Raw genomic sequence first — 22,496 nt, 5'->3', positions numbered from 1 at the left:
ATTTGAATAAGCTCATGTTTGCACGTATTTACTCTTAAGAGTAAAAATTGACAGGCTTGTGATCTTGCTTGAATTTAAGGAAGGAATTGTTTGTTTGTTTATTTGCTTGTTCAATTCAATTTATGCCTAAGGTAAAATAAGTCAGGAGGAAAAAGATCACACAGAGTCTGAATTTAAAATAGTTAGAGGTATCATGAAATTGCTCTCAGATCAGGAGAGCAATTCCATTCTTAAGAATGGAAGGACAAGAAAGAAGTTTTTGACCTATGTCTCCCGAATTGTTTCACTAATGGAATATTTAAGGATAAAAGATGTGCATGTTCTTTTGTTTTCCTCTCTTAGTCTGCACTGAAACACTGTGTTTTATGTATAGTGATACTGATTGCAATAAAAATTGTGCTTACAAAAGGCTTTTTATTCAAGAATCTTTCATGAAACTGAAAGCTTAAGTTCACAAAACCTCTTCTTAAATCCCACTCCCACCTCTTAAATTATATTAAACTGGTTTTGATGTCTGAACTCTTACAAATAGAGAGTTCTGCCTGCATAAATTGTGCAAGGATCTGCCCTGCGATACGCTGAAGCAATTTTTCTGAAGTTACAGAGAGGTAAAACGGAGCACATAGAGCCTGTGTGATTTGTTTCAGACAATGAGGCCACACAAAGATCAGAGTCAAGGAATCTCATGGTGATCACTACAGCACACAAGGCTGCTCATTCTACTCTACTTCAATGTCTCTCCTAATTGCATTTTCCCTTTCAAAGGTATCACAGAATCACAGAATGATATGGGGTTGGAAGGGACCTCAAGATCATCCAGTCCAACCCCCTGCCAGAGCAGGGCCACCCAGAGCAGGTCCCCCAGGAACGTGTCCAGGTGGGTTTGAATGTTTCCAGAGAAGGAGACTCCACCCCCTCCCTGGGCAGCCTCTGCCAGGGCTCTGCCACCCTCACAGCAAAGAAGTTCCTCCTCATGTTTAGATGGAACTGTCTATGTTCAAGTTTGTGCCCGTTTCCTCTTGTCCTGTCCCTGGGCACCACTGAAAAAAGCCTGGCCCCATCCTCCTGACACCCACCCTTGAAGAATTTTTCGGTGTTGATCAGATCCCCCCTCAGCCTTCTCTTCATTTTCCATGGCAGTGGGAAAGATGTGACGCAAGATCTGATATTTTTTTCTTGCTTTTGCGAGGTGGGACCTGTTTAGAAAAAAAGCTTATTCATTCTTAAACCCTTCCCAAAGCAGCTGCCTTTTTACCTCGCTGCCACACAGCCAGTGTTATAATTCTTCTGAGATCTGTATGACTAATGTGGGGAGATTTCTATCCCCCTCCTACACAGAAAGATAGATGGAAGTAGGCATTTTGCTAAATATATTAAAAAATACTATTTTCCTGCTATTTTTTTTGTAATGCAACCAGCTGTGCAGAGAATCATCACTTTAGTATGTCATAAGGCCAAATGCACTCCAAAACTTTCAAGGGCAATCCACCCTCTTAAACACACATGCACACACTTCCATGAATATATAGCTTTAGCAGTGGAAGTAGTTCATCTCGTAGCAGTGAAATTAATTTGACAGCTCCTCTAGTACATTTTTTTCCCTCAATATAGAATTCACTTCAGTTTCAGTGAGGCTTCGTTCCGGTCTGTAGCTCCATCTGCATGGAAAAGCTAGCAAGAACAGCATCATATCTTGCAAGCTTTTAACTTTTTTTGTTAAAAGGAGCTAGAGAAATGCCCAGAAACAGGCAACGGTTATCTTTCTTTCAACCCTTGGACACTTCTCCCAGTTGCAATGGTCATTCAATGGTAGTCCTAGCTCTTCAAGAGACCTCTGGCACCAAAGGTCTCTCTGGGAGTTCTGCAGGACAAACAGAGCTTCTGAACTCTGCTGCCGTGGGGAAGGGATGAGCTATTAACAAACGTCCAGAGGAAACTTTGGAACCTTTGGATCCTTTGGATTCAAGGAGTGAGGAGCAACCCAACTAAAGTTATTTTTCCTAGCGAGCAAACTGAATCTAATGTTGGCCTCTGCAGTCATTTGGCCGGTCCCACAGTAGGTTGCTGGTTTGAGAAGTGGTTACATCAACCTCTGGCCAAGGAAATGTGGGGGAGGGACTGGGAGAGATAAAAGAGAGAGAGACCATTCCAGACAGCGGCCGCAAGACCGAGGCCTTGGTTTTCTGACTCCCAGATGGTCACCTATCACAGTAAGTTAATGGAACCATGATGCAAAATTGTAGCTACGTTTAATTAATGTTTTCTTTTGATTTAAAAAAGTAAGGAATGAAACACTGTGAGAAGCACGTGCAAGAAAATGAGGGGTATGTAAGAGAAGGGTGAAGTTACAAAACACTGCAGGAGTTGAGCATACAAACAGAAACAGTGTAAGAAAATTATCCTAGATGATGAGTTTGGTAGGATTTCAATAGCAGGGGAAGTTCCTAACTCCCGTGGGAGCCTTAAGGGAGCAGTAAGGGACATGCAACCTCCTTCCTTGAAAATCCACGACCACACTGCATGGAACATACACGTGAGGAACATACACAAGGACTGAGGATTAAGGGAGGGTAGGTTTGATTTAAATGCTGATTACTACGCTGATTACTACGCTGACTACCCAGACAGACACTCTTAGTCAGTGCTAAAAGTGCTTTGGTACCGTGTAACAACATGCAGCAGCTACTCCAGCACTCCTGGTGCTAGCTCGGTGCAGGTCAGCGGGTTCCACTCCTGCCATCCACATTGTTTTATCCCATAAAGCAGCATGTGAGATCATTCATTTTTATAATCCCTGCAGAAGCAAGGTTATCTATCCAAAGCCAGGGTGGCAGTACAGGGTGCAAAAAGGAGCAGAGTATAGAATATAATAGCAAGGTCAGAAGTATAACCTGGTCTCTAACCTCACCCTGAACTTTCTAAAACCAGGAACATTTGAAAGGCCAGCAGGCTTTCTCTGGTCCCTACAGTAATGAAAAGGGCTGACTGCCTCTGCAAAGAATTCAAGTTCCCACTACCTTGTATACAGCCATTTCCACGTATGTCAGGAGAGCATAAAATACCACACTTCCAGTTTTGCACTGTCTGAATTCCAACACCACTCCATGATAAATACAAGCCACAAGGAGAATCAGGCCTAATAAGTCCTAGTTTTCCTTTGGATACACTGACACAGTAACTTTGAACAGCATCTCATGAAGCCACATTATTAGTAGAATATGTCTTATTATCTTGTTCAGTGATAGCCTAAGCAGTAATGAAGAGACAATTAAATTGAGCATCAAAGAATATACCATTGTTTTACATTTTCATTAGCTGAAGTTGATACACACAGCATGGGTGGAGAGCAGTCAGTAAAGGAAGGAAGGTTAAACATGAAAAAGGAAGTATGATTGTTACAATCATCATTGAGGGTGGTGAGACCCTGGCCCAGGTTGCCCAGAGAAGCTGTGGCTGCCCCATCCCTGGAGGGGTTCAAGGCCAGGCTGGATGGGGCTTGGAGCAACCTGGTCTGGTGGGAGGTGTCCCTGCCCAGGGCAGGGGGTTGAAACTTGATGATCCTTAAGGTCCCTTCCAACCCAAACCATTCTATGATTCTATGAACCTGTCAATTCAAAATATGGTTCCTGCAACTGGTACTGCTGAAGCACTGTAGACAGAGGACGCCCTCTGGAAGCACTAATTACATCAACATCTCCTAAGACTTGCAATTTTGCTGAGTTTTTCAGAAAAAGTGAAAGAAATAAGGACTGGATATCTCAGGACATAGGAACAATTAACAAGATAGAGCTGACAGCAATTGAATATTGTTACCTCCAAAGGAATGCCCTTTGTTACCTCAAAGAATATTTTCTCACAGTCCAGGCTAACGATACTCAGCTGTAACAACAAAACTGCCCACGACTCCATGAAGGCTCTTGAATGCAGGAAACACAGTTAACACAAAAAATTTGGCGTGGACTATGAAACACACCATGAAACTCACAAGTAAACAGAGAAGGTCACCACCAACCTCATGTGTAAGTATGAAATAGGTATCTGTGTTTCAGATTTCCATTGGTAATTTTTGTCAGAAAAGTTTAGAGCAAACCACATCCAAGAAATCAGGTGGAGAGTAACTAGAAATAGAAGACAGCCCACTGAGACTGTATAGAATTGCAACCAACACTACCAAAAGCTATTACGCAGAGACGTGGGGTTGAGTGTATAGAATTGCAACCAACACTACCAAAAGGTATTACGCAGAGACGTGGGGTCTTATTTCATTCTTTCCTCTCCTCTTTCTTCCCAAACCAAGTACATGCTTTAACAAAAGAAGTAAACAAGTAAAAATAAACAAGTAAAAATAACTGCACAAATGGAGTTATTTTATGAAGACAGAAAAAACACAGTTCTAGTCTAAAATGCTTAAAAACCATTCAGAGCAAGAAAAAACATGGATAGAACAATGTTTAGCGTCTCGTAAGTGGAGAGAAACAGAGAGAAGGATATACCAACTTTGACACCTCTATGTTTAGTTCATCTCAGACCTGGAAAGAAGCCAGGCATGGAGACCAACTATCAACGAAGTTCATATCTGGATTCATATCTAGAAGCCTGAGCTAGAAAATAGCCATTTTGGCTTGTTTTGATTTAGGTGTTAAACTGCTGTGTCAGCTTAAACAAATATTCTTTCCTCTCCTCTTTCTTCCCAAACCATTCTTCCCAAGTACATGCATTAACAAAAGAAGTAAACAAGTAAAAACAAGTCCACAAATGGAGTTATTTTATGAAGACAGAAAAAACACAGTTCTAGTCTAAAATGCTTAAAAACCATTCAGAGCAAGAAAAAACATGGCTAGAACAATGTTTAGCGTCTCGTAAGTGGAGAGAAACAGAGAGAAGGATATACCAACTTTGACACCTCTATGTTTAGTTCATCTCAGACCTGGAAAGAAGCCAGGCATGGAGACCAACTATCAACGAAGTTCATATCTGGATTCATATCTAGAAGCCTGAGCTAGAAAATAGCCATTTTGGCTTGTTTTGATTTAGGTGTTAAACTGCTGTGTCAGCTTAAACAAATGGCATCAGGCATTGGAATGGGCTGCCCAGGGAGGTGGTGGAGGCACCATCCCTGGAGGTGTTCAAAAGACGGGTTGATGTAGTGCTGGGAGGGATGGTTTAGTGATGATGCTCCTTGTTTGTTGTGTGGGTGTCTATTTTTGTCAGTTAGGTTGATGGTTGGACAAGATGATCTTTAAGGTCCCTTCCAACCTAGAAGATTCTGTGATTCTGTGACTTTTTCAGGCTGGAGGCCCAGGTTGTTGATAAAAAGCATTTCAGGGGTACAGGACCCAAAGCTTGAAAATCTCTCCACTCCGAAGAGAAATGTGAAGGAGGTAGAAGCTTGATCACACAGATCAGTTAGTGGCTGAGTTAATGAATCAACGAGTAAATATGCATGGCAAGTATTTGCTCACCCTCAGCACAGCCTTCAAAATTCATTTCTATAAACCATTTCAGATTTGACAAATTAACAGGCTTCCAAAGACATTTTTTGGCACCAATAAGATAGAAGTCCGAGGTGCTGAGATTGAATCAGAGCACTGCTGTAAAGAAGCAGATCGCCCTGCTAGTGATCTCAGCAGAGAGGAAGGGATGGGCTGGGTGGTGGAACCCTCTGGGATGGTCTGTGCCTTGCAAGCTGGAGGTTTTTGTTGATGATGGGATGGGAAGGCTGGTTATGAATGCCAGGCTACAATCCTTCCACGGACAGGATCACAGGCTGAGGGTAGAGGGACCTCCAAACCATCCGCTCTGCCCTTCTGAATATCACACCATACAAAAGAGAGCAATGGGTACTTCACCACACCAGAGCTCCACAAAGACATCCCTTCTGTCTACATGGGCTCCAAGAGAGAGAAAATGCAACTTCTCCAAGCAATTTTTAAAATGGTGAATTATTTTCACCATTAAAAATCTATCCTTAGTTAATAACTGGAATTTAGGTGATCTCAGCTTCCAACTATTGCTGCTTCTTAGAATTTTATTTTCTATCTTAGAAAACACTTTAACATCTATTTTTTTCCCTCATACGCTAATCACATCAGTTTCTTCACATCCCTCATACATTAATCACATCAGTTTTCAAGTTTCTTAATCAATAAAATTTGAGCACTGACTTTTTCCTTTTTTTCAGCACTATTTTTGTGTCTCATTTCAACATAAATTTCAAAACGTAGACAAATGAAAATGTAACAGCATTCCAGTTTTCCCACTGACGTTAAAATCACTATTCCATTTCTCTGCTTATTTATCCAATGGTAGGACTTGGCCCTTTTCACCACTATCATTGTGGGAGCCCACGTGGAATGTCTTGCCTGTTATGATCTCAAATCCCTTTCAAGACTTGCTTTTACAGACCGAAGTCTGTATATATCCTGTATCACATCCTGTAAATTGCATCACTATAATCAACAACACCCTCAGTCAGTTCGCAGACGACACCAAGCTGGGTGGCAGTGTTGATCTGCTGGAGGGTAGAGAGGCTCTGCAGAGAGATCTGGACAGGCTGGATCGATGGGCCAAGACCAACGGGATGAGGTTTAACAAGGCCAAGTGCCGGGTCCTGCACTTGGGTCTCAACAACCCCCTGCAGCGCTACAGGCTGGGGAGAAGAATGGCTGGAGAGCTGTGTGGCAGAAAAGGACCTGGGGGTGTTGGTCGACTGTCGGCTGAACATGAGCCAGCAGTGTGCCCAGGTGGCCAAGAAAGCCAACAGCATCCTGGCCTGTATCAGGAACAGCGTGGGGAGTAGGGCCCGAGAGGTGATTGTCCCCCTGTACTGGGCACTGGTGAGGCCTCACCTTGAGTGCTGTGTCCAGTTTTGGGCCCCCTACCATAAAAAAGACATTGAGGGGCTGGAGCGGGTCCAGAGAAGGGCAACGGAGCTGGTGAGGGGTCTGGAGCACAAGTCTTATGAGGAGAGGCTGAGGGAGCTGGGGGTGTTCAGCCTGGAGAAGAGGAGGCTGAGGGGAGACCTTATTGCTCTCTCCAACTCCCTGAAAGGAGGGTGTAGAGAGGTGGGGGCCAGTCTCTTTTCTCAAGTCACAGGCGACAGGACAAGAGGAAATGGCCTCAAGTTGCTCCAGGGGAGGTTCAGGCTGGATATTAGGAACAATTTTTTCACTGAAAGGGTTCTCAGGCATTGGAATGGGCTGCCCAGGGAGGTGGTGGAGGCCCCATCCCTGGAGGTGTTCAAAAGCCGGGTTGATGTAGTGCTGGGAGGTCTGGTTTAGTGATGATGCTCCTTGTTTGTTGTGCGGGCGTCTATTTTTGTCAGTTAGGTTGACGGTTGGACAAGATGATCTTTAAGGTCCCTTCCAACCTAGAAGATTCTGTGATCTGTGATCTGTGATTTAATTAACTGGCACTCACCGCCAGCTCAGGATGAAGAACTAAACCGAATGAAACACAACACTGGATGCTTACAAAGCGACACCTAAAAAACTTCTGAACGCCCCTAAATAATTAATCCCCTAAAGTATTATCACTCAGAAATCCTCCCAGACCCTGGGGGTTACGAGCACATCCCCACTTACGGGAGGGAGCACAGGCTCCCCGACCTGCTCACCAAGTGTGGGACCCTGCCTGCTGCTGTCACCCCACTAGCTGGTCTCACAAGTTTTTTGGGGATTAGTATTTTTTGTTGTTTGTTGTTATTTTGTTTGTCTTTATTATCATCAGTTTGGGGAAATGCCCTCTCAGACATTGGAATGGGCTGCCCAGGGAGGGGGTTGAGGCCCCATCCCTGGAGGTGTTCAAAAGCCGGGTTGATGTAGTGCTGGGAGGTCTGGTTTAGTGATGATGCTCCTTGTTTGTTGTGTGGGTGTCTATTTTTGTCAGTTGGGTTGACGGTTGGACAAGATGATCTTTAAGGTCCCTTCCAACCTAGAAGATTCTGTGATCTGTGATCTGTGATTTAATTAACTGGCACTCACCGCCAGCTCAGGATGAAGAACGAAACCAATGAAACACAATGCTGGATGCTTACAAAGCGACACCTAAAAAACTTCTGAACGCCCCTAAATAATTAATCCCCTAAAGTATTATCACTTAGAAATCCTCCCAGACCCTGTGGGAGGGACCACATCCCCACTTACGGGACCACAGGCTCCCCGACCTGCTCACCAAGTGTGGGACCCTGCCTGCTGCTGTCACCCCACCAGCTGGTCTCAGAAGTTTTTTTGGGGATTAGTATTTTTTGTTGTTTGTTGTTATTTTGTTTGTCTTTATTATCATCAGTTTGGGGAAATGCCCTCTCAGACAGCTGAGTTACCTGCTCTGAAGGTCTGAAGTTGGGGCAGGGGAGGTTTAGATGAGATATTGGGAAGAACTACTTTCCTGAGAGGGTGGTCAGGCCCTGGAACAGCCTGCCCAGGGAGGTGGTGGAGTCACCATCCCTGGAGGGAATGAAGAAACATGTAGATGTGGCACTTTGGGGCATGCTCTAGTGCCTGAGATTGTGCGAGTCTTGTGCTGGCACTTCAGAGCATGCTCTAGTGCCTGAGGTTGTGCGGGTCTTGTGTGTGTGTGTGGTTGGACTGGGTGATCTCAGAGGTCCTTTCCAACCGTGATGATTCTGTGATTCTGGGATTCTGCTTCACACAGCTTACCCTCACATTCTCATCCTAACAGCTCTTCTGATCCAAGTCATTTTGCCAACTGTGGGCCCTACACTTATGTTAAGTGTATTTTTATGTTGATTTTAGATCTGTTTAGATCATTGATAAAGATTTTATAAAAGGACTTACAATATCTGTATAATTCATTCGAACATATTTCCCCAAAATGCTTAGTTTTGAATCCCTGACCAGGACTTCTAAGCCACTGAAGTATTCTATGTAGTTCAAAGTTTAAGTGCACTATATTTTCATAGTAACTTTTATCTATCAACCTTGCAACACCATCAAAGAGTCAAATTGTTTGCTCGATAGAAAATACTTCCCATAAGACCATACCATTGCCATTAAATATTTCGCCTGCCTTAATTCTCTTTCAGCTGAATCCTGTGTTGGATTTTCTGTTATTTTGCCTAAAATTTATGTCAGTAAATGGTCAGTGATTACCAAGTTCGTTGCACTTGTATCATTGGAATGTTTTCTAGATTTATACTCCAGAGTATTCTATTCAGAAATGTACAACACGTTTGTTATTTTAAAATATTTATCCCTATTTATCACTTCCAATGTCCCTTCACTTGTTTTTTCTTTTCATCACAGGAATTTTGAATCGTGGATTTTCCAGATAGAAATATTAATTGTGAAAAATTAATTCTGTCAGTTCTGCATCACTACTGACAGCAACTCTTCATGGGATGTCTCCAATAAAGCAGCAATACGAACAGTCCCTCATCTCTGGTATATTCCAAATACATCACTCAACCTTAACGTTTCTCTCCTAGCAGATCAATTGTATCCATTTTATATCTTATTTTTTAAAAGGGTTGTTACCTTGTTTCCTCTTTTTTTTTATTTTTTTTGAAACCTACTATACACTAGTTTGTTTTGTTTTGGGGTTAATTGTTAAATTTTGGCTTAATTTTCCCTTGTATGAAAGACAGACTCATAGCCAAATGTGAACTCTTTTATGATTTGGGTTTTAATCTGGCAAAACATTATATTCCTAGAAAACTGTCCAGTTTAAATTCACAGCCTTCTGTTTATATGTTCTCTCCAATTAATTTTTCTCATCATTTTCCTTGGGTTTAGAAGATAGCTCTTTCTGAAGCAGCAGCATTGGCTGCATTTTATCCATTTGTTGTAAGCAATCATCAACTTCATCTCTCTTTGCCACAAAAAAATCTTACCAAGATGATACTTTAGATTAGATGCAATACCTTTTGAGATGATAGTAAATTATTACTGATATTTCTCTGCAACTCTTAATGACATTCTATTACTCCTGCATGAGATTTTCATACATATCCCCCAAACTGAAATTTCCCATTAAAAAAATATAATTATTTTTTCCACGTTATGGAAAGCTACTTAAGGATGAAACCCTCCTGATTGAATAGTCTTTAACAGATACCTCCAGGCCTCTACTTAATGTATATAACTCAGTCTTCAGAGCCAGACTAATCAGTGAAATGTCCATTACAGAATATCAGTGTGAACATTCACTGAAGGTGAGGTTTTTCGACCTTTTTTCCAGTTCAAAAGAGAAATCCATTAGGGTTTTAATTCCCTGCACTATATACAGTCAAAATTCAGGTGGGCTTTAAATGCAATAAAACTCTTCTGGAAGTAGCAGCCTGGAGACTGGGTGAGCAACCTGAAAGGCTAAGGGGGTCGCCATCCTTCCCCTTTGGGAGCCGGGGCATCAACAACCCTAATCAAAATGACCCTCGGTTCCTTCAACGATGTAACAAATATAAAAGCTTGCCTCTGGAAAAAGAATGTATAACCACTTGTAGGAGAACCTGCCTGTCCGATAAGGGCTCACAAATAAGAGTGCTGGCACAGAAAATCCTTGTAAAACCAAACAGCTAACTCAAAAAAACCCTTAACATAACATATATGCCCTCTGGCAAAGGAGCTCATGGAATTTAATACTTTTTTTTTTTTTTTGCACTTCATTTGAAACTTGCTTGCATCGAGGGAGGGAAAACAATGCTACCTTAACCCTTTTCTGTCCTTGTAGATCCTCTTCTGTAGCCTTATAACACTTATTATTAAAGTCATTGTAACATGTGGCAATATTCGGTTATTGATGTGAGCAGTCAGTGCAAAGATATCACACCGTCACCAAATTCCCCCAGCCACGACTAAGAATTCAGCCCTAAAATGTGACATTTTACAAAATAGCTGGTTCTGTTAATAGAGAATGAGGCTTTTACTGTGGTAATAACAAGGGCCAGATCACTTAATTAAAGCATCACTTATTACATCACTGATGAAAAAGAAACATTAATACCTGGAATATCATCAGGGACTGCAAAGGGAATATGGAACATTTGGAAATTCAAAATTTTATGGCACATTAATTCAACATGGTATTTGGATCACCTTCTGCTGCCTGTAAATATAAATACTTGTCCCATTGTTTATTTCTGGAACAAAAAAAAGTTTTTTACAACATTTCGGAGAAGGAAAAAAATAAAACCAATAAAAACCAGAGTGTGGGATCAATCCTGCTGAAGTGATTAGTAAAGCTCCAACTGAGATTAGTTGGAGCAGAACTGGGTTCACCTCTGTACAATGACAGAAGAGGAAGAAAAGTAAAAGGAGTGAAACTGGCTGCATGGAAGAATTACTACAGAACTGAGTACTTCACGCAAGTTGCAGTGCTGTATTAGAACAGAAAAACGGTCATTAGCAAATAAAAATCAGAACAATCCTTTTAATTAATTCTCTGCAAGACAGAATTCTCACTTCTACCAGTTTACAGAGAGACTGTCATCCCAAGCTCTCCCATCTGTCCACTAATAGTTGGTTTTGGAGATTAAAAAGAAAGTCAAATGTTGGTCTGTGGCTGGCTGATGAAGAACCCAATCATGATAATTTCATCCCTAGCTCCCTACTTCAAATTCCCACCAAGACAATGGAACCTGATGAGCTTTAGTAATTTGAGGAGTGGGCGGTATCACAGTGCATAAGAGGTGAGGTGGCCCATCAGCTGGCCACCTTTTTTTACCATCTCAAAGATTCCATGGAATGACCCCGAGAGCAATGGTTCGTCTATGTCTAGTGAAGGCAAAGCACCAACTCCTGGGCCTTCAAGAATCCAGTTTATGCTATACCATCCATACCAACATGAAATGAATCCACATCCTTATTCTTGAGGCACCATCCCTGGAGGTGTTCAAAAGACAGGTTGATGTAGTGCTGGGAGGTCTGGTTTAGTGATGATGCTCCTTGTTTGTTGTGTGGGTGTCTATTTTTGTCAGTGAGGTTGATGGTTGGACAAGATGATCTTTAAGGTCCCTTCCAACCTAGAAGATTCTGTGATTCTGTGATTATTTTAACACACAGGACTGTATGAATCCCGTAGCTGCCAAAAACACCGGAGAGAGATCCCTCAAACACAAAGAGCGGATTCTGTGATTATTTTAACACACAGGACTGTATGAATCCTGTAGCTGCCAAAAAACACTGGAGAGAGATCCCTCAAACACAAAGAGCATTTACTAAATGCTCTGGGTTGCTGCTGGTTTGCAGACAGAACCTCATTCATGGAACTTATCTTGCTGGAAATCACTGTCGCTGGAGGTTTTTTTGCTTTGTTTGGGGGTTGTTTGGTTGGTTTCCTGTTGGATTATCCCGGATTCCTGGTTCTATTGCTCCCCCACAGTCCTGACATAACAAGTACAGGCTCTGCAGCATCTCTCTGGGAGATTCTATTCGGTGGTCTGGTGCTGCCGCTCTCCCTCCCGCAAGCAGCAAGGGGAAGGCTTACCTCAGCGCTGGGAAAACACCATTTCAAGAGTCCTTACAGTGGTGTTAGCATTTAAATTTACAGAAGTCCTGGACTATACCCAAAACGCATTTTAATCTGCCCAAGGAATGGATTCGGTCCTGGGAAGTTCATTGTTGCTTCTAATTGTCAGCGACTGCTCCACTTTGCTTGCCTGCAGCTATCCAATTAACAGAGCACCGCTACACAAAATATTGTAATATGCTCCATGTCCTCACAACAAAAGCCTCACGTTCCGCTTCTATCCAGCAATTCCCTCCTAATTGGGTTTCCAGCATCTTTGCAAATGAGAGGGAAGAACAGACAGACAGACACACGCTGCCTTCCAACACCTCTTCCTATTGCCCTGCACATTTCTGGGGAGATACCCCTGGTTATCAGCTACATCGAGGGAGAGAAAAATAGAGAGAGAGAGAGGGAAGAAAAGCTCAACTCCAGAAGTGGAAAACATGTAACTTGTGCCCTGAGATATTGCTATGGCAACATTTAAACAATGAACAGAAAGCCCTGCAGGATTCTGCTCTCGCTTCCTTGGATACCAAATGTAAATCCTCATTCTCTTTTATTGTATGCACTCACAAGCCTCTGATTTTTGCCTTTTCCTCTAACAGACAGCAAAGTATCCAGACCCCCCCACCAGGAACTCTGTGTTAATTCAGTTCCATGTATTTCTGCTGGGGAATATGCGATTAAAACACACCACTAACACGCTCATCTCCCCTCTTGTGTCCCCGTTTCTATGCCCCGAGAGGAAAAAAAATGACAGCGATGGCACAGCTAAATAACAAGAAGCCTTCTTTTCTGAATAAAGTCATTAAATAAACCCCTCCAAAATGTCACCAGCCCCCATGTCCTCCCCCTGTGATTAGGAAGGGGAGGCAGGATCCTCTGGGAGGGCAGCCCCTTGCCCACCCCGCTGGAAGGGAGCGCGCTGCCAGGCTGCCTTCCAGAGCACCGCTGCTCCTGCTGCTGCTAAATCCTCCTCTCAGCTGGGCTGTCCTGCATTTTAGAGCTGAAGGAGGCTTGTTTTCCATTCCCATTTTCATACAGCAGCTGGCAAGGGGCTGGACGGCGATGCAGAAGGAGGGCCCTTGCTAATAGGGGACCAAAGTGTCAGCTTGACTCCTCTAGGAACGACTTGGCGGGTGACAAATGCATTTCTTCGGAGGGATTTTCCTCCCAGACTGCAGGAGGCACTAATTCCAGCCCCCTTCCCTCTCCCTTTCTCCTCGTTCCCCTCACTAGGATCAAAAGGATATTCCCACCTCATCTGGTGGGAAGTGTCTCTGCCCAGGGCAGGGCGGTTGGAATTCCATGGTCTTTAATGTCTCTTCCAACCCAAAACATTCTGTGGTATCTCCTAGTCCAAGTGAAGCCACGTTGGCAAGACCAAGGAGGAGTCCCCCCCACACTGCTGCAGTGCACAGCACGCTCCTTCAGCCAACGGACCACACTTGTGGACAGCCCAGCTCCTGAGTTTTCACCAAAAACTCTCAAAAGGTGCTAAAATTCTGTCCTGAGCCCCATTCAAGGTCTTCCTGTCCTCATACCGCTACAGCAAGAGCCTTCATGTCAAATGGGAGATGGCTTTGTAGGTCACAGGCAAATAATTTGATATAAATATACAAATAATAAAAGCCTATATGTAGGAAGCCACGGCACCTCCTCAAGAATCCCTTTCTTTTCCTCCAGTCCCAAATAGTTGCTTGTATTGCCTCCCATGTAGACTGTTCTTTCTTGGGTCTCACCACCCGATCTCAAAGTCCATTCTTCACTCGTCAGTGCTATCAGGCTGGGAGATATCATGACACAAAATTTGCTGCTGCTCCAGCAAACTGAACCAGGTCCTGTTCTAGATCAGGGCAAATCATTCCTGAAATGTGAAAAGACATGGTCGGGCTGCCCCCTCGCACTTCTAACCTGCAGTTTGTCAGGAATACCTGAAATCTGGGATGTGTGATCTCTGACCTGCTGGAGAGCTAGAACAAACGGAGCAGGACCCTCCAGTGCAGCTTTCTCTCTCCTTCTGTACCAGCATTTGGTGCCTAAATATACACATAGTGGTTTCCCATAGAGTGCCAAAATCCTGGCTACTTGGGTTTGTGATTAAAAGGCTCACAGAATCATAGAATGGTTTGGGTTGGAAGGGATCTTAAAGATCATTCAGTTCCAACCCCCTGCCCTGGGCAGGGACACCTCCCACCACACCAGGTTGCTCCAAGCCCCATCCAGCCTGGCCTTGAACCCCTCCAGGGATGGGGCAGCCACAGCTTCTCTGGGCAACCTGGGCCAGGCCCTCACCACCCTCACAGCAAAGAATTTCTTCCTAATATCTCATCTAAATCTCCCCTCTTTCAGTTTAAAACCTTTACCCCATGTCCTGTGTCTCCCCTCCCTGATCCAGAGTCCCTCTCCAGCTCTCCTGTATCTTCAGATACTGGAAGGCTGCTATGAGGTCTCCCCAGAACCTTCTCTTCTCCAGGCTCCATGGTTTGAAGAAGACACAGCCTGTAGGACCAGTACAAGCTCCCGAAAGATACCCCTGTGCTCAGGCACATGTGAGGGAAGAGCAAAGACAGCCAGCTCTTGCATCTACTCGAGGAGATTTGCTGCTTGTTCAGCTGGATGTTTGGAACGATGTCTTTCGGCCATTTAGTTCATGATCAGGCCTTTGGGGTCTGGAAAAGCCCCAGCACAAAAGCTGAGAAATACGATCCTCATTCCCACTTGGAGATTGAACGAGTTAAACTCTGGGATGTTCCATGTGTCTTTTGGCTACTGTATTAAGTGAATGATTCACTGAAGTGTGAAACTGTTGGCTTTTTAGAAGCAGACACGCATCCCTAGCTTTTTAATGTTGACAAGGTTTGCCTATTTCAGCCCAAACTGGGGGCTAAATTTTCCCAGTGCTTCCTTATCGCATCGAGCTTGCATCTACTCGAGGAGATTTGCTGCTTGTTCAGCTGGATGTTTGGAACGATGTCTTTCGGCCATTTAGTTCATGATCAGGCCTTTGGGGTCTGGAAAAGCCCCAGCACAAAAGCTGAGAAATACGATCCTCATTCCCACTTGGAGATTGAACGAGTTAAACTCTGGGATGTTCCATGTGTCTTTTGGCTACTGTATTAAGTGAATGATTCACTGAAGTGTGAAACTGTTGGCTTTTTAGAAGCAGACACGCATCCCTAGCTTTTTAATGTTGACAAGGTTTGCCTATTTCAGCCCAAACTGGGGGCTAAATTTTCCCAGTGCTTCCTTATTGCATCGAGAAAATCCTCCTGCTCGTTATTGAGCAAAAATGAACGAGGCACCTATGGCAGCTTCCTATTGTCCAAAAACGGGAGTTGTTCTATCAAATTTTCTGTTTATGTCTTCCTTATCGCATCGAGAAAATCCTCCTGCTCGTTATTGAGCAAAATGAATGAGGCACCTATGGCAGCTTCCTGTTGTCAAAAACGGGAGTTGCTCTATCAAATTTTCTGTTTATGTGGTCGCTTGACAGCGATCCAGGGGAAAAGCTTGGAGATGCCTTTTCCTTAGCCAGCTTCTTTCTCCTTCAGTAATTACTGAGCAGCAGCTTAACATAAATTTAGCTGCTCTATTACTGCAACTACTGATGCAAGTGGAGCCCACAATAGGTACACGAAGGAAGGGAGACCAGAGTTGTGGGCTTATTTTCAGATGCTGACAAACTTATTAGCCATTCAGTGTCCCACCAGGAAGCATGTGCCCAGAGAAATAAATGAGGCTGGTGCACTTCATCCTAAACTGATTTAGCCATACTGAGAAGGATGAGAGTAATTGGAGCTGGAAGGAACAATTTTTGCTGTGCCTGCTTCCTTCTTTTCCTAAACACAACAGCACAAAGGGGCTGATTTGTTCGCGTGGCCAAACAAAAACTCCCAGAGGTTTCTGTGGGAGCAGAATTGCACCCGAAATCTTAATCCTTTGCAAGTAGCCAATGTTTAAGAGGCATGACCTCCAAACAGAAGCGCCTGGGACACATTGGAGAGGCAGAAGGTCTCACTTCCATTATGCCAAAAGATTCAGGACGTTCACATGAAGCAGCAGTGGTGATGTGAGTGAACAGAGAAAGAGGGGAAAAAGGAAGATGCTAATATTTATTTAGATATTTATCCGTGGAAGTTAGAACGCTGGTTCGCGTTGTTTCAGGCAGGAAGCTTGTGAAGAGGGAAATGCTGCCAGAAAAAAAAACATTAAAATCTGTCTCTACCAACACCTCTCCCGTTCCTGCCTTCTCTCCCCTCCTCCAGAATATTGCAGCTAGAGAAAAGTAAAATGAGTGAGTGGCAAATCTTGTTCCGCATCTTGCCTGCCAAAAATTATCCATATCTGTTCAATGGCTCATTTAATTAGCTGCCTCTCTCTCTCCTTCTCCACCAGTTTTGGCCTAACACTTTCAGCTGGAGCCTCTACATGTGAAGACCAAGGTTGAGGAGGGCAGAGGTGAGGGAGGAGAGAAGGGGAAGAAAAAGAAAGAAAACTCCTTACCTACAAGCTAAGCAGTCATGCCAGGAGAGGGGACGGAAGTGGTACCCTGCCCTACAGGAAAACAAGGACCTCTATTTTAAACACCATGTTATCGTCCCTTTATTCTACACTCTCCCCCCACCTCATTTCTCCAGGAAGGGGGAAACATTCACTGGTCTGTTACACATCACTGCTAATCTGTGAACCCCACCATCTACAAGCCACTTTTTAATTATTTTCATGATCAGCGTAATGACAAAATCCTCCCAACAGCACGGTATCCTCTCACTGCCCGTCAATCAAAGCACATCTCCTTCAATTGCCAGGAAAGTCCTAGGGGAGCCTGAAGGATTCACCACAAAATCACAAAGAATTTCCTAGGAGATCTGGAGGGCACGGATGGCTAGTACAGCAGTTTCCTAAACTCCCCTTCAATAGAAGAATGTCCTCTCTCTGCCTGTTACTGCTTTTTCCTAGTGATGGAGTATAAAACGTGCCATTTCTCTCAGAGCTGCCTGCTCAAAATCCATTAAACCCCTTGTCCTACACCCCCCACTCCCGCCAAAAGCCATCCTTCCCCTCCCTGCTGGATTATAAAATTTTCCTGTTAATACACCCTATCGATCTGCAATGTCAGACTGGATGCCAGCATTCAAATCCGAGCCTTTCTCTAGTTCCAACGCGTGATAAACACTCTCCGTGCATCCAATTCTATACAACTTGCATCTGTTTGTACAGCCTGGGCAAGCAGGCAGCACCCCCAACCCCCCCACCCCTCACTGCAGGGGATTTCTCAAAAGATTTCTTTGCTAGTGAACAAATGCCACGCAGGCAGGCGGCTGCACCATCCTACCAAGGCTGGAGTTTTACTAACAGAAAGGTTTTGAGCTATTGGGAGAATTCAGTTCTCTCCTTATTCCTTCCCTTCTCCCTTCCCATCAGCCCCCCTCCAGCCATTATCCAAATCCAGTCAGATTTTTTTATTCAGGTGGGGGAAAAGACCAAGGAAAGAGGGATAAGGAATGGAGAAGAGAGGCAATGGGGCATATTTCCTTTTCCAAAAAAAAAAAAAAATAATCATAGAATAGAAAGTGTACTTACTGTATCCTCAAAGACTATCCAGCTGGAAATCCGAGCGGTTACGAAAAACCAGGGTGGGGGAGGGGTTTGAAAACTACTTCATTTCAGCAAGCAAACCAAAATTAAAAACAAGAAAGGAAACCAAAATAGAGGATATCCAATGGCAATTTCCCAGCAATTTCAGTCCATACAGGTGCCAATCCAACCCAACACTGCTGAACTCTCCCCCTCCGGCAATTTTGCTTTCTTCTCTGTCCTTTATTTTCTCTGTGGCTTTCAACTTTTCTGCTTGAAATTGCTGTAGTGGTAACGCCGATGTTTGCCTTCACTGGAGAAGAGTGGCTTAAAATAACAGGAAAAAAGCAAAAATCCTTGCAGAGGATGAATGGTCCTTCTCCTTTCCGAAAGTTTTCATTCCACTGTGGATCCTTTGCCTAGTTTCCTTTTTCTGAGGTTTTCTGCCTCTCTGGCTCCAATGCTCTCCATTGCTCACTATTCATTTTTTCTCCGGAGAGCAGAAAGGACTTTATTTCTTTTTAAGCAACCCTCCATCTGGATTCTTTTAATGGAATTTTGTTGTGACTGTTAAGATCCAGGTCTTGCCAGGCAATTTTCTTCTTCTCCCTTCTTTGCTGCACTATCAATTATCCAATCCGTGGGTCTCCACATTAGAACGGGGATTCCCATTCTTCTTTTTCTCTATCCCCCACACTCCTTTAGAAAAGAATCTCCTTTTGCATTGAAATTTTTGGTTGCGTCTGTCAAAACAATAAACTTTTAGTCTCTCTCTTCCCCCACCCCCCCCTCCCCAAGCTCCAAAGATCTGATTAGATTTCCAATCACAACCCAGTGCGCAATTGGATTTTTGATTTCGGCGAGAAGGCAGCAATCCACAGCATCAGCACCCTCTCCTCGCTCCAAACTCCACGTTAGATCCTTTCGCCTTCCCTCCAACTCCTCTGCATTTTCATAATCTCACATTAAATGGAAGGAAGGAGGGAGGGAGGGAGCGGAGAAAAAATTCAAGGTTCCCACCAGCTGTCAAGAAGAAATCCATCCCCTCGTTATTTTTTAAACACTTGGGATGGGTGTTTTTAACGCCCACTCTCCCCTTTGCCCCCCACACTTCTCAAAAATCTTTCTGATGTTAAAACTCCCCCAGTGGGGCACAAAAGAAGCCCGGGGAGGCGGGATTTGTCCTCTTAGCTGTAAATTTCACAAGCACCCTTTCCTTTTCATTTCAGATTCCTCTCCATCTTTTGTCCAGCAGCTACACAAGATCCAGCAGCACCGAGATGGATAAACTTCTGCTTCTTCTTTGAGGAGAGAGAGGGGAAAGACAGAGAGGAAGAAAGATAAAAGCTCTCCGGTCTCTGCCTCCCTTTCCTCCCCTTCTCTGTTTCAATGCAGGTCTGATCTCATTTCCAAGCTCAGCCTGCCGTATTTCACATCTACAAGTTGGATTTCCCTTCTGCACGGCAGCGAGTTAGTCTCCCATCTTCTTCCACATGCCCGTTATCTTCCCCCTTCTCTTCCTTCCTTCCTGCCTCCCTCCCTTCCACGATGACACATTCCCGGGAGCGCGGCCGCTTCTCTCAGTTTGTGCTTTCATCCCCGAGACGCCCAGCCTTCGCCCGGCTGGAACCCTTCCTCCCTCCCATCAGCTTCAGCTGGAATTCTCCCTGTGTGTGCCCGCACGCACGCATGGATGTGTCCATCCAGCTCCTGCCGCTGCCGTTGCCGTTGCTTTTCCGTCGCTCTCTCCAGCTTTCTCTTACTCCCCACCTTTGGGTGACACCCCAGGATTCGCCGATGTCCCAGGGCCAGGCTTCCAGCCTACACTCCTCCTTCTCCCCTTCCCTTCTCTCCCCCCCCCCACTTCTTTTTTTTTTTTTTTTTTTTTTTCCCCCTCTGCTTGTGATCAGTAAAATACAATTACCCAATTACCTCCCATCATCTTAGCACTGATTGGTCAATGCCATTAACACTTGATGTCAGGGAAAGGCTGCGGGAGCCGCTCCGACGTGGCGCTGCTGCCACCTGGCGGTCAGTCCGGGAACCAACCCGGGGTTACACCTTCCCAAACCTCCCAAGGCGGAAAAGCAGGCAGGGAAAAAAAAAAACAAGGGATCGTCTTCAGGAAAGGAACGTCCAAACTCATTTTCTTAAAAGCCTGCCCGATTCTGACACTTCCACCGCTATTCGCAGGTACCGGCCCAGCCGCTGGAGCAGGGGGAAGGACAGAAAATGAAATGAGCTATAAAGGTGTCTTCGCAAAAGAAGCACCAAACGACCGGGATTCAAAGGTACCAGCTCTGGCCAGGATAAAATGAAATGAGCTATAAAGTTACCTTTGCAAAAAAAAAACCAACAAAAACATAACGGTGGAAAAAATTCACATGGGAAGACAATCTGTTTTAGAATTGCAGAAATAAGTGTTGGGTTCAAACCCGTATACACATACGAGTTACCTAAAACTCCGTTTTATAGAATCATAGAACTGTCTGGGTCAGAAGGGACCTTTAAGATCATCTAGTCCAACCACCAACCTAACTCTGATTAAAAAAGCAAACAAAGAAAACCATACACACACCCCCCAACCCCAATCACTAACCCATGTCTCAAAGCTCCATGTCAACCCGTTTTTTAAACACCTCCAGGGATGGTGCCTCAACCCCTTCCCTGGGCAGCCCATCCCAAGGCTTAAGAACCCTTCCAGTGTAAACATTTTTCCTACTCTCCAATCTGAACCTCCCCTGGTGCAACTTGAGGCCATTTCCTCTTGTCCCATCGCCTGGGACTTGGGAGAAGCAGATGTTTCAGCCCTGTGAAGCGCTTCAAGGTTTCAGTGGGTTTAAGTGCCAGCTCTGGTGAACTGTTAAGTGCCAGCAACACACCAGGACAGTGTCGAGACTCACCCATCAAATCTGCTGCAGTTTGGTTAGAATGGCTTTGAGCAGGGTTTTTGAGATTTCTAAACTGACTCCCTAAATTTGGGCTAATGAAGTACTAACAGGTCTGTCACCTACTTTCCAAGGCACCTTGGATGTACTTACATCTGTTACCTAAAATGCTCGTGTCTTGTTTTTCAGGGACCTAAATTCAATAGAAATTTTACAGAAAACTTTGCACGTACATAAAGTTAGACGCGCTGCCCTCTCCTGCACCAAGAGAACCAGAGTACGGATGATGTATGTGCCGGCATTTGTCTCTCTCAAAATCAGAAAGAAATTATTTATAGATCTCACTCCTCCACACAATCCCAAAGAAGGAATTAGTCAGGCGCTTTCTTGGTAATTATAGCAAACTTGGTATATTAAGCAGTAGCTGGGAGTTATTCCGTGCATGCAATAACATCGCCGGCTCTCTGCTCAGTCCTGTCTCTAAATAGCCAGGTTATATTCAGTACCTTCTACTTAGCCTTCACCTTTGGTGTGGAACCGGCACACTTGAAAATAAAAGAAAAGATTTTGTTAAGTTATATGTCCTATTATAAGTTTTTCTAGAATTATAAAATCCATAAGCTGGCAGAGTTCAGTCATATAACACTTACTGAATCATTACCATTGACTTTCAGATTTATTCTACTGACTCAGCGGGCTTTCTGGTGAGAAAGTTCCACCAGCTAGAAGTTAAGCAGCTGGAACCATCTCCTTAATCACTGTTAGGTCATTTAGCATCTGATCTTACTGTCACTGGCATAAATGACAAACAGAAATTACCTCCAATGGGTGAAACACCGAGTGCATAGCAACAGCGAATAACCCAAATAGAATGGTCTTTCAAGAACACTAAAAAAGACACTGGGGACTTTTGGAGAAAACTGCAGCGTGACAGGAGATGAAGTTGCTGACAAGTAACAATCTTTTTCTCAGTTTGTGAGCTTATTTAGTTCCTGTCTGATTCATTGATGCTGTTAGTGTATTTTGGGCCTGCAAGCATCTTAGAAGAGTCTTTTTCTTTTTACTAGTTAAAATCCGAAAAGCCACAAGGTTGTTCCTTTTCCCAGAAGAATAAAACCATCGCAGGTTAATACATGTTTGCCCCACTGCTTCCTTAAAAAGTTTCTGAACAATTTCCTGCTGATATTGAAGAGCCTGTGAGCAAAAAGTGAAGGGTTCTGTAACTGAAGTCAACAAATAAATGGGTGTCAAAGGCAGAAGACACACAGGGGGGATCTAATCAGAGTCTAAGCCACAAGCATTCACAATAACTACAGCTTCTCTCTGGATACAAACTAATATTTCACTTTTGATGGAAATTTGCATATTTTGTAGTTTTTTTATGTCATTCCAATTCCATCAAAATACACATTTCTAACCAACATACGCCAGTACTTAAGTAAATGTACATCCACATACACGCACAAAGATAATATATTTTCTGGTATAGATGTGACTAAACACAAAATTAGTCTCTCGAATGCAATATGCTGTAGGCTATGATATAATCTTCTCTCTTAAAAT

At 43.9% G+C, this 22,496-nt stretch overlaps 1 protein-coding gene across 5 annotated transcripts in view; it reads right to left on the bottom strand.

Annotated features, from left to right (window-relative positions):
- Positions 1 to 22,496, bottom strand: part of LRRC4C (leucine rich repeat containing 4C) — a 122,360-nt gene that overhangs the window by 93,264 nt on the left and 6,600 nt on the right. For 3 of the 5 annotated variants that reach the window (XM_014937178.1, XM_014937175.1, XM_014937179.1), the window contains exon 1: positions 18,052 to 18,817. The exons of the other annotated variants lie outside the window; for them this stretch is intronic. The gene's annotated coding sequence lies outside the window, so the exon portion shown is untranslated. Of the gene's footprint in view, positions 1 to 18,051; positions 18,818 to 22,496 lie in introns of those variants that run through there. 5 annotated transcript variants of the gene reach the window in all.

Source organism: Calidris pugnax, unplaced genomic scaffold (genome assembly GCF_001431845.1).
Source record: "Calidris pugnax isolate Ruff unplaced genomic scaffold, ASM143184v1 scaffold3, whole genome shotgun sequence".
NCBI lineage: Eukaryota > Metazoa > Chordata > Aves > Charadriiformes > Scolopacidae > Calidris > Calidris pugnax.
The sequence above is the reverse complement of the archived record's forward strand: the minus strand, read 5'-3'. Positions and strand labels throughout refer to the sequence as shown.